We start from the raw sequence: 12864 nt of genomic DNA on the forward strand, positions 1-12864 counted from the left end.
CTGGCCCCTGAATAGAAGCAGTGAGGGATGTTAGGTTACAATCCATCTCCTGGTGATGCCATCCTCTGTCCTGGTTTGAAAGACAGGTGTTTGCTAAGGAAAGCAGAAGCTTCCCTTTGGACTGAAAAAAAAAAAACGTGATTCTTCCGATTATTATAATTTTGGAATTAAGAGAGCTCTCAGGCAAAGATATGGGGGTAGGAATAACAGTTCTTTACTAGTATATCTAACAAGACAAACAAGAACAACAACAGCTAAGAAATTACCCACAAACAGAACAGTAACTCAGTCCCAGTGTTTTTTGGCTGCAGGCACCTTTTCCCTGAGCTGCAGTTCCCGGTGCTGGGGGCGGGTGGGTCCCGCAGAGCTGCAGGAGGGCTGGGGGTGATGGCAGCGCTGTCCCAGGGGGAGAGAGAGAGATGGAGAGAGCCCTCCGCTCACGGTGTGGGTCCTGTTGCTCAGTAGAGTGCTGGATGGTGGTAGTTCACAGCGAGAAGACAGCCGGGCAGGGTCCGATAGTGGTTTCCCGACGCTGGGATGGCAGGGATGGGACACAGGCAGCGATCGTCCTTCTCATCCGAACTCCGCGGGGGAAATGGGCCAAGGCCCAGCCTTCTGCTTCCTCTTCTGGCTGTTTGAATCTCGCGGGGCTTACCTCTTCCCTCCCGTCCCCTCCCCCTTGTCACCAGGGCCCAGGCAACAGGTATCTTAGCATGACAATGGGGAAAATTCCACAGAGGGAAAAAGGGAGAGAATTAACCCTCAACATTATCCACCTCGAATTTTCCCCTACCATCATGCCAAATCAAATTAAAGTCTTCAAATTATAGACATCCATACAGTTACAGATACAGGCGCAGTATCAGAGGTAGTTCATCCTAAAACAAGGTCTCCTTGGGGTATGCATCGGGTCTTTCCATCCCTTTGCATCACCCACCAGGTACAACCTGGCCCTTGAGTGAAAACCACCCCATGAATTGGATTGTCTTTGCTGGAGGCAGGGTTCACCCAAACAGTTTTTCCTAGCATACCTCTCATGTGCACCACTGGAACCTTGTCCCCATCTGGTGTTCTCAAGGGCTCAGACTGGGCAGGGCCTGCTCGATTAGTGGAACCTCGGGTGTTCACTAACCATGTGGCCTCTGGTAGATTAATCTCCCAGTTTTTGAAAGTCCCCCCACCCAGTGCTTTCAAAGTGGTTTTAAGCAGCCCATTGCACCGTTCCACTTTCCCAGCCGCTGGTGCATGATAAGGAATGTGGTACACCCACTCGATGCCGTGTTCTCTGGCCCAGGTGTTTATGAGGCTGTTCTTGAAATGAGTCCCATTGTCTGACTCAATTCTCTCAGGGGTACCATGTCTCCAAAGGACTTGTTTTCCCAGGCCCAGGATGGTGTTGCGGGCAGTGGCATGAGGCACAGGGTAGGTCTCCAACCATGCAGTGGTGGCTTCTACCATGGTCAGCACGTAGCGCTTGCCTTGGCGTGTCTGAGGCAGTGTGATGTAGTCAATCTGCCAGGCCTCCCCGTACTTATATTTGGACCACCGCCCCCCATACCAGAGGGGCTTCACTCGCTTGGCTTGCTTGATGGCAGCACACGTCTCACAGTCATGGATAACCTGGGAAATACTGTCCATGGTGAGATCCACCCCTCGGTCTCGTGCCCGCTTATAGGTAGCATCTCTGCCTTGGTGACCTGAGGCATCGTGGGCCCATCGAGCCAGGAACAACTCTCCCTTGTGTTGCCAGTCTAAGTCTATCTGTGACACCTCTATCCTTGCAGCCTGATCTACTTGCTCATTGTGTTGGTGCTCCTCATTAGCCCGACTCTTGGGGATATGGGCATCTACATGACGAACTTTTATGGGTAGCTTCTCTACCCGACTGGCAATGTCTTTCCACTCATCAGCAGCCCAGATTGGTTTTCCCCTACGTTGCCAGTTAGCTTTTTTCCATCTTTCCAGCCAGCCCCACAGAGCATTGGCTACCATCCATGAATCAGTGTAAAGGTAAAGCTTTGGCCACTTCTCTCTTTCAGCAATGTCCAGGGCCAGCTGAATGGCTTTGAGTTCAGCAAGTTGGCTTGATCCACCTTCTCCTTCAGTAGCTTGTGCAACCTGTCGTGTGGGGCTCCATACGGCTGCTTTCCACTTCCAGTTCATCCCCACGATGCGACAGGAACCGTCAGTGAAAAGAGCGTAGCGAGTTTCACCTGCTGGCAGTTGGTTGTATGGCGGGGCTTCATCAGCCCGGGTCACTTGTTCTTGCTCCTCTTCATCGGCAAGACCAAAATTTTCACCTTCTGGCCAGTTTGTAATTATTTCCAAAATCCCAGGGCGATTTGGGTTTCCGATACGGGCTCACTGTGTGATGAGGGCGATCCACTTGCTCCATGTGGCATTGGTGGCGTGGTGGGTAGAGGGGACCTTCCCTTTAAACACCCACCCCAACACTGGTAGTCGGGGTGCCAGGAGGAGCTGTGCTTCTGTGCCAATCACCTCTGAGGCAGCTTGAACTCCTTCATAAGCAGCCAAGATCTCCTTCTCTGTTGGGGTGTAATTGGCTTCAGACCCTCTGTAACTTCGGCTCCAGAATCCCAGAGGTCGGCCTCGGGTCTCACCAGGTACCTTCTGCCAAAGGCTCCAGGACAAGCCCTTGTTCCCGGCTGCAGAGTAGAGCACATTCTTCACCTCTGGTCCCGTCCTGACTGGGCCGAGGGCTACAGCATGAGCGATCTCCTGCTTGATCTGGGCAAAGGCTTGCTGCTGCTCAGGGCCCCAGTGGAATTCGTTCTTCTTCTGGGTGACCAGGTAGAGAGGGCTCACGATCTGGCTGTACTCAGGAATGTGCATTCTCCAAAAGCCTATGGCACCTAGGAAAGCTTGTGTTTCCTTCTTGTTGGTTGGTGGAGACATCGCGGTGATCTTATTGATGACCTCAGTGGGGATTTGGCGCCGCCTGTCTTGCCACTTTACTCCCAGGAACTGGATCTCTCGGGCAGGACCTTTGACTTTGCTCCTCTTGATGGCAAAACCGGCTCCCAGCAGAATCTGGATGATCTTTTCTCCTTTCTCAAATACTTCCATTGCCGTGTTCCCCCACACAATGATGTCATCGATGTATTGCAGATGTTCTGGAGCTTCACCCTTTTCCAATGCAGCCTGGATCAGTCCATGGCAGATGGTGGGGCTGTGTTTCCACCCCTGGGGCAGTTGGTTCCAGGTGTACTGCACACCCCTCCAGGTGAAAGCAAACTGAGGCCTGCACTCTGCTGCCAGAGGAATGGAGAAAAATGCATTGGCAATGTCAATGGTGGCGTACCACTTTGCTGCCTTGGACTCCAGCTCGTACTGGAGTTCCAGCATGTCCGGCACGGCAGCGCTCAGCGGTGGAGTCACTTCATTCAATGCACGATAGTCCACAGTCAATCTCCATTCTCCGTCAGACTTGCACACAGGCCAGATGGGGCTGTTGAAGGGTGAGTGGGTTTTGCTGACCACCCCTTGGCCCTCCAGCTCACGGATCATCTTGTGGATGGGGATCACGGCATCTCGATTTGTCCTGTACTGCCTGTGGTGCACTGTCGAGGTGGCAATTGGCACTTGCTGCTCCTTCACCTTCAGGAGTCCCACTACAGATGGGTTCTCTGACAGTCCAAGCAAGGTGTTCAATTGCTTAATGTTTTCTGCCTCTACAGCAGCTATTGCAAAAGCCCACCTGAGTCCCTTTGGGTCTTTGTAATAGCCATTCCCAAGGAAGTCTATGCCTAGAATACACGGTGCCTCTGGGCCAGTCACAATTGGATGCTTCTGCCACTCCTTCCCAGTCAGGCTCACCTCAGCCTCCAGCAAAGTCAATTCCTGTGATCCCCTTGTCACCCCAGCAATAGAAACAGGCTCCTCCCCCACATGTTCTGATGGTATTAGGGTGACCTGTGAACCAGTGTCAACTAATGCCCTATGTTTTTGTGGCTCTGATGTGCCAGGCCATTGGATCCACACCGTCCAAAAGACCCGGTTTTCCCGTGCCTCTCCCTGGCTAGAGGCAGGGCCCCTCTAGCACTGGTTATTATTTCCTTCCTGGGCATACATGTTGGAGGTTCCCTCAAGGGGATCTGACAAATCATCCTCCCTTTTGTAATACCCTGCATCTTGGTTATGGGAAGTTGAAGCTACCTTCACATTAGTGGAGCTCCCTGGGTTAGTGTTTCCCTCCCTGAGTTGACGCACCCGCGCTGCCAGGGCAGAAGTGGGTTTCCCATCCCACCTCCTCATGTCTTCCCCATGGTCACGCAGAATGAACCACAGGTCAGCTCGTGGGGTGTATCCTCTCTCCCTAGCTGGGGGACGTTGGGCTCTAACTCTGGTATCTGTGACTCGCACTGGTGCTGCATTGACCTTCCTCATCTCCTCCCTCACCCCTCTTATCTCCTCCTGAACTCCTCTCTGAGTTCCCTAATCACAGCAGAGACCTGAGCCTGCATTGGGCCATTCATTATACTCTCAAAATTTCTGAGTTTATTGGCAACAGAACCCACTGTCTCGTGGTTGGTGTCAGCATTAATGGCTGCAATGAATGTGGTGTATTGAGATGGCCCCAGGTGTGCCAGATTCCACAACATCTGCCCTGTGCACCTGACCTTGTCGGGGTCATTGTCATGTTGTCCACCCCTCCCAAAGAGTACCTCCAGTACTGCCACTTCTCTCAGCTGTTGGATCCCCTCCTCAGCGGTCTTCCAGCACATTCTATGGTGGTGCTCCTGCATTCTCTCTCTATGGACAAACCTCTCTCTTACACTCATTAAAAGCCGCTCCCAGAGGGAAAGGGGGCCTGGTTCCCTTACGAATATGTGATCCACACCTGAGTCCTGGGTCAGGGGTCCCAAATTCCTTGCCTCAGTACCATCCAGCTGCACACCTGTACCCATAAGGTCCCAGACCCGCAGTAACCATGTTGTAAAAGCCTCATGGCCCCTTCGCACAACATCTTTACGCAGATTACAGAGACTCTCGAATGACAGGGACTCTGTGACAATCTCAACCTCTGGCTCCCCTGCTGGTTGTGAGGGCCCTGCTTTCTGATCATTATTATCTAGGTGCTTTGTTTTCACCTTAGACTTTCTAATTTCCACAGGGGCAACTGCTGCTGGCTGTGAGTGCCCTTGCAGTTCAGCTGGAGCCTGGAGAGATGTAACATTTGTGGGTTCCACTGCTGCACCATCAGGTTCTCCCTCTTTAAGGCAGTGGGAGAGTTTCTCAAGAGCTGGGGAAAGGTACTCCTTCAGCATTTGGCCCATCTCCTTCACTAGAAACCCCACTCACTCTGGGTGGTTCCTTTCTGAGGTGAGCTCTGGGGCAGAATCAGGCTCGGGGGCAACATCCTTAACCTCTGGGGCAGAATCCTTAGTCTCTAGGGCAGAATCCTTAGTCTCTGGGGCAGGGGCAGGGTAAGGGTCAGGCTCTGGGGCAGAATCTTTAGTCTCTGGGGTAGAGCCAGGCTCTGGGGCAGGGCCAGGCTCTGGGGCAGGATCCCTATTCCTTGGGGGATGTATCAGGGTTGTCATCCAAGTCAATCTCCCCTCATCTTGGAATGTTAAATAGAACAGGTTTACAAGGCCTATTAGTAATGTCAGCCACTGTATGATATAATTACTGCTTAGAAGAGATTTGAACCCCTCAAAAGCTGGTGGAGCAGACCCAAAAAAAACTGTGTAAGGGGCTGGGACAAAATTTTCCCTGGTGTCATATCCTCACAGTATGTACCATTATTAAAAACATACAGTTAGAGTGTGATAGCTCTGAATCCGTGTGCCCACCTTCCAGAGGAAGTTAAAAATCCATGAATTTCTCACGTTATCAGCCCACAAAATGAACTGGATAATAGTTACAACAGCCTGAGTTATAGGACCCATGTTCAAGTAAGGGATTGCAAATGGGAGAGATAGAGCTGTGGCCACATGGAGCCCAAACCACGGTAAGCTGGACAACATGATGCCACCTAACACAAAACTGAGGTAACTCAAGAACTGTTATTCCTTTTTCACCCTTTTCTCTCAATGCCCTCAGGCCCCACGTTGGGTGCCAAAATCTGTCCTGGTTTGAAAGACAGGTGTTTGCTAAGGAAAGCAGAGGCTCCCCTTTGGACTGAAAAAAAAAAAACCCATGATTCTTCCGATTATTATAATTTTGGAATTAAGAGAGCTCTCAGGCAAAGATATGGGGGTAGGAATAACAGTTCTTTATTAGTATATCTAACAAGACAAACAAGAACAACAACAGCTATGAAATTACCCACAAACAGAACAGTAACTCAGTCCCAGTGTTTTTTGGCTGCAGGCACCTTTTCCCTGAGCTGCAGTTCCCGGTGCTGGGGGCGGGCGGGTCCCGCAGAGCCGCAGGAGGGCTGGGGGTGATGGCAGAGCTGTCCCAGGGGGAGAGAGAGATGGAGAGAGCCCTCCGCTCACGGTGTGGGTCCTGTTGCTCAGCAGAGTGCTGGATGGTGGTAGTTCACAGCGAGAAGACAGCCGGGCAGGGTCCGATAGTGGTTTCCCGACGCTGGGATGGGACAGAGAGGCAGGAGGCGGCGATCGTCCTTCTCGTCCGAACTCCGTGGGGGAAATGGGCTGAGGCCCAGCCTTCCGCTTCCTCTTCTGGCTGTTTGAATCTCGCGGGGTTTCTCTCTTCCCTCCCGTCCCCTCCCCCTTGTCACCAGGGCCCAGTCAACAGGTATCTTAGCATGACAATGGGGAAAATTCCACAGAGGGAAAAAGGGAGAGAACTAACCCTCAACATCCTCCCACCCAATGATGCTACAACACAACATCCGTCCCTGCATTTCCTTGTGCCTCTACACCTATATCTAGGGCTACTGCAGCTCCATGTTACACTCTCTCTTCTCACCCATGTCTTGGGCTCACCACCACAGTTAAATGCCAGTCACCAAGGCCTTGACCATGTCTCTGGTTTTAGTATCAGCTCATCACTGGCATTTCTGCGGACATTCTTGTGAATTTTTACCTGAGTTTTAATTCCTTATTATGAGTCGGACTTAGCTTATGGATACACACTCAGTTTCACTTTTCCCTTTTCCTACCAAGCATTTCAGCACTCTAATGAGGCCACAGTTATGTCTGGAATGAAGTAGTTAAAAGATGTCCAAGGTGGAAGCAATAGAGTCCTTTCGAGAGGGGAGACCAGGTCAAACTCCATAAAAATAATGACCTGAAAGGAACAGACATTTAACTGGACAGTTAGATCCACAACCTAGCTCAATACACAGAGGTTTTTGCCAAATGGTTCTGAACTCATTTCCACATTCAAAGGATGGATCTCTTCTGGGATGTATCTCTTCCACTTCCTTTGTTCTCCACTTTCTTTAGAAGTAAAGAATTAGAACAAGATCAAATATAAAATTTACCTTTTTTGATAAAGGAAACCCCACAACAAAATTGATCTCTTCCTCTGCTTCAATGTTTTCCCAGTTTAGGCTGCAGATTTTTTTTCAGCTCACAATTCAACTGGACCAGGTGGATAGTATGAATTAGCGTTCAACTGGTGTTTTTCAGTAAATGCATGCTTGGGCTTATATCCGAAAATTAGTGTAAAGGGAGATGATTACTACAGAAGCTGTTCTCAAACTTTTAGTGAGTTGGCTAGAAAGGTAAGTGAGTAGGTGGGTATGTAGCTAGATAGTTGGACAAATGGATGGATGGACAGACATAAAAACTGCTTTTTGTTAAGCCTCAAACTATGTGACATACGAATTTAATATAAATTTATATTAACCCTAGGATGCTTGTCCACTAGAAATATAAATAAAATACATTAATGTCAATTCTGTATTTAATTGACAGGATCCAGTGGCTTGAGCTAAAAGGAAAGAGCATAAAAATTGGACAATAATATCTCAGTTGCCCACCATCATGAAGGAAAATTAGCAGAATTTCATCAAAGAAGTAGTGAATCAGGAAAGGCCCCACACCTTTGATATGGTGGCCCAAGAGAGGTTATTAATGCAGCTAACAGTGCATATTAAAGTAATGATAAATGAACTCCCTGTCGGAGACTCTGAAATGGATTTGCATCTTCCCAGCCTTGTGAAACAAGATTCATCACTTGAAAGAGCAGCAATGGTACCAGTGAAGTCAATAGCATGTGACAGACGTGTATTAAAGCAATCATTTACGAAGTTCAGTGTATAAAATGGATTATTAGAATCAAAAGGGAGTCAAAAGCCGTTGCATTTCATGGCTCTGTAGGAATGGAAGAGGAGTGGGAAAAAAAATCATTGCTTCAAGTAAGTGAGAGGGGAATGTTTCCTTGGAGTTTTTTGCATTCACTCCCATATGCACAGGGCTATTTGTCCAAGCTGAAAATAATTGCAAATGATTCTGTGAAGGCAGAGCTTTTTTAGCGATCTTGCCGCTTTCATAGTCTTTTGAATTGCAATAACCAAAACAAAAGTATAAAAATCTTATATCTGACCTTTGATGACTGTAAATAATCAGAGTCTGATAAAATAAGGCAGTCACTGGTCGTGTTAACAAAGCATCAGCAGTTTGGCTTTGAGCCTTGTAGTATCTGTTTCTTCATACAAATGGACTTGCTGCTGTTGGCAATCAACATATTGGAAGTGGTTAACACAAATAGAAAGAGATACCACTCACCACTTGCCCCATCAGACTAACAGAAGATACAGAATTTATCCTCCAGGATTTCATATCCTCAGTGCATATATCTGTATTTTGTCAGAAATTGCTGGATGACTCAATTTAAACCACATGTTATTTATTTAGTAGCGTAAGGAAGGAAAGGAAAGTCAGAAAATATGGGGAAAAAACACCTGTAAGTCATACCAAAAAAATGAGATCTGACACAACTCTGTCTAGGATTGCCAGATTAGCTTTCCTCATTTGCTGGAAGCAAACAATAATCTCCTCATTTGCTGGAAGCAAACAATAATCCAACACCATGCTCTGCAGAATGTCGGCAGGATATTCCCTGAGAAAACTGATTACAACTACTTCATCTGTAACAGGAAGTTAAAAGGGACATTTTTCTCTATTACTAATTCTACTTGCTGGTAGTATCCTTCTCTTTTATATATATTTAAGTAGTACACAATATTACAGAATAAAATATTCAAATAAATATGTCTTGTGTTTTCCCCTGTGCTATGCTAGCTGTGCCTAGTGAAATATTACTTTTAATTTTTGTTGCTTGGTAAATGACTCCTAATTTTCAATGTCACATGCAATTTCATACGTAACACAGGCTCTCTCAGCATGCCCTTTTTCTTCCATATGAATATCTGAACAACAGATACCAACTCAGTGTTGCCAGGTGTGGATATTCATCATGGTACAAACACAAAGTCAGTTAAATCCAATGCCCATCTGCCAAGACATTTATATACAGAGAACTACCAAACCTGCAGCCTAGAGCAGAAAAGTCAATGGAGCAAGCATTCAAACGTTTGCTGACAAACATTTGAAAATTTGAACATGCTAAAACAATGTGCAGAACTGTGATTGTATTCAGTAGACAGACAAGGACTCGTGTGTGCATGCTTTATAACATGGCACAAAGGCAAGAGCTGCTCATCAGCCTGAATGAAACACTTGATATTCCTCACTCCAACACATGGCACTATTTAATTACTTGCAGTGGAAAAGACCCTTAAGATAAGTCCAACTGTAAACCAAAAACCGATGAATGACTGTGCTTTGAGCAGGAGGCTGAATGAAAGATCTTGGGAGGTGACTTCCAGCCCAACCAATTCCTCAGTGGTGAATTTCCTGTGCTTGGTGACCCCATCGGTGTTGCAGAGGTTCACTGGCAATGCTGGGGTGTGCACTGACACCTTTTCAGTGTTGTCACGTTCCTGAGAAGTAAATACATCTTCAGTGTAGTGCTTGTTCATTAAAAGCAAAATTTTAAAAATGTAAGTGAATCAAAACTGTCCAGTATACCAGAGCACAAGATCATTGCTTGTCTTGGCCAAATTCAGGTGCTCATTTTCAAGGTAAAAATGCACATTGTAGATGTATTAGGATATCTTTTTGATCCTCTAAAGAGTATTTTGAGAATTGCCACTGAAGGCAAACATCTTTGTTGAAAATTCAGAGAAATGGTTAGATGGAGTTACTAATTTTACGTTTCCTATGGAAAATACCATTTACGAACATTTGGTTGGTACAAATGGGTCACAGGTTCCTACTTTATGGCACCTGACAAGTTGTGAGTGTCCTTTGCTCTACCTGTGGCTGCTCCTTCTTGTGCAGAAAACTGCAACTCTCATGTGCAGAGAGAGGCATGGGAGAGCCCCTGCTACAGCACCAAATGCAGTCTCTCTTTTTGGTTTTGAACACAAAGGAAAAGAAAGAGAAAGGCTGCATCTCTTGCTGCTGCACGAGACCTGCCTGGTATGCAGACACTTGAAATGTCATGTTTGTGTATATGTTGAAGCTACTGTTTTACTGTCCTCTCGGTATCCTGATGCCTTCGACTAAGTTTCTAGGTGGGACATCCTCAGCTGCTGCAAGCTTGCCACTGTTGTTCTCCATGTTGCAGCAATTAGTCATCTTCCTCTTGGGTGTCTTTCCAGAAAGACCTGTATTCTGATGAATCCCCTAAAAATCTCCAGCCTGGACTAGGCTGTTGTGTTCTGTGCTGTGTAGAGAGGAACACATCCTTGTGCCAGAGCACACAGAGCTGAGAGGAGTCCTTCCTTAGTGCAATTGACTAAGTGAATTGTCTTGCCTGCACTTTGTCAGTTTTGACAGCTTTTGAACAGTGTTTGAGAAGTATATATTTTAAATTGTTGAAGGCTTTGGCAATTAGGGCCCAGATTTCATCTCAGGAATAGAGGGATTAGGTGTGTGAATCAAGGAGTTGTTGGGGAACAGGTGTTTTTGTTCTTAGTCCTCGTGAGTTATGAATGCGATAAGAAGGGTGTTGTTGGTCCTGGATATGAAGTAGCTAAAAATTTGCAGCTTATTCTGTGTTGAAGAATAGCTCAGGGACTACTAGGCCTTTGGTTTGACAAGTTCCCTCTTTTCATTAAAAATGTCTTTTCTTTAATTCTTAGCTCTTCCCAGACTTCCCTGGGTATTTAGTTCCTGTATTGACCCAGCCTTTTTTACATATTTTTTATGGTTTCATCAAAAATATATATTGCTATTAATATAGACAGGCATTGTCCTTTAAATATTTGAGTAAGAGCAGACCCATGGTGGAGTGTGATTTTTTTTTAATTATATCCCATTACCCACTGTGATGCCCCTTTGTCTTCTGTAAACTCACACTGCTTTCAAAAGCCTTCTTTTCCTTAATAGAAGGATATGTGGTGGGCTCTAAACTATCATTCATCTTCAAGGTATTGATGGCTAATCTGTTTGCAAGAGAGAATTTTATTCTTCAATAGGTGATAATGAGGATATCTTTCTGACTAAAGACAAATTCCAGGTACTTAACTTCAGGCCTTTGCTTCCTCAGTGGAATAGAAACCTAACTAGGTTGTCTAGCTTTAGGAGGTTTCTTTAACCCTATAGATTTTTGCCACATAGTCATGGAAACATACCCATGCAGTAAATGGTTGCCTACAAAATACCATTGGAGCAGGAGAGAAGAGCTCCAAAAAGCAAGTAGTATGTTACAATGTAATAATTATTAAATTATTAATTAATAATTAGACTAAGTAACTGGATGAGCTGGGGTGAGATTCACAGCCAGAAATGTATGGATCAGGAAGGTAGTTTTTGTACCACACAGACCTGCGAAGTGTTTTGAGTGAGATCTCTCAGTAATAACACATATGTATGTAAATCTAGTGGTAACTAGGAAGGCACTTTGATTTCTCCCTGTGTTTCTTCGTGTTTTTTATAGCTAGTGTCATAAGCAAAGACAAAGTTCAGACTGTGAGGACATGTATTCTCACTTGATGTGTTCTGTTTTTATGATTTTGTATTGTGATTAATAGGTATTTTGTAGGAGTTTGTTTCATTTTGGCAAAGGCTTGCCATTTAAAACATGTTAACAGTGTTAACCTCGTGTTCCATGTCGTTTCAGAGTGGAGAAGAACAGTTATTACAGTGTCCAGAAAATGATTACAAGAAAATAGCAATTGATCTTTGGGTTTGCTTTTTTTTTAATTTATTTTTTTCTTTTTTTTCCTTTTTTTTCCTTTTTTCTTTTAACTTTTTTCTTTTATCTTTTTTCTTTTTTTTTCTTTTTTTTTTCCTTTTTTCTTTTTTTTCTTTTTTTTTTTTTTTACTTATGGAGAATATTTGGTGTCATTGTGAGTCTTCAGGAAGTAAGCCTGTGAAAATTGCAGTTGAAGAGGGAGCTGCTTCACGTGGAAACACAGGCTGTGGGAACAGTTCCTTTGATCCAGAGGAGCCTGGTAAGGAGAGAACCTACATGTTTTTAGAGATGAGTGAGATAGCTACTCTGAGCCTGACTTTTACAGAAAAAGGGAGGTCAGAATAGTTGATCCAATAGTTGATGGTAGAGTTGGAGGAGCTGTTGCTCTCTTCAAAGGGTGGTTTCTCGATCCCAGGTAACAATGTTAGTTAATAACTCACCTCAGAATGCCCATCACTTTCTACCATTGAATAGGACTGAGGTCTCTTTGTTAGTACAGAGAAGAAACAAGGCTGGAGTTCTTTTCATGAGATATGAATGTCTCCCTTCAAAATTCTTGTGGGTGCCATGTACAGTGCTAGTGCTGCAGCTTTTATCAGGGTACTTCAAAACTTTAAAGTTTTGGAAACTTGGAAGGATTCCTAGTGTTTTAAATACATGGCCTCCACACGCCTCAAATTCCCAAGGGAGAGCCTGCCTTTCAGGCCATGTTTTATAGTC

The sequence above is a fragment of the Cinclus cinclus genome, chromosome Z (genome assembly GCF_963662255.1).
Source record: "Cinclus cinclus chromosome Z, bCinCin1.1, whole genome shotgun sequence".
NCBI lineage: Eukaryota > Metazoa > Chordata > Aves > Passeriformes > Cinclidae > Cinclus > Cinclus cinclus.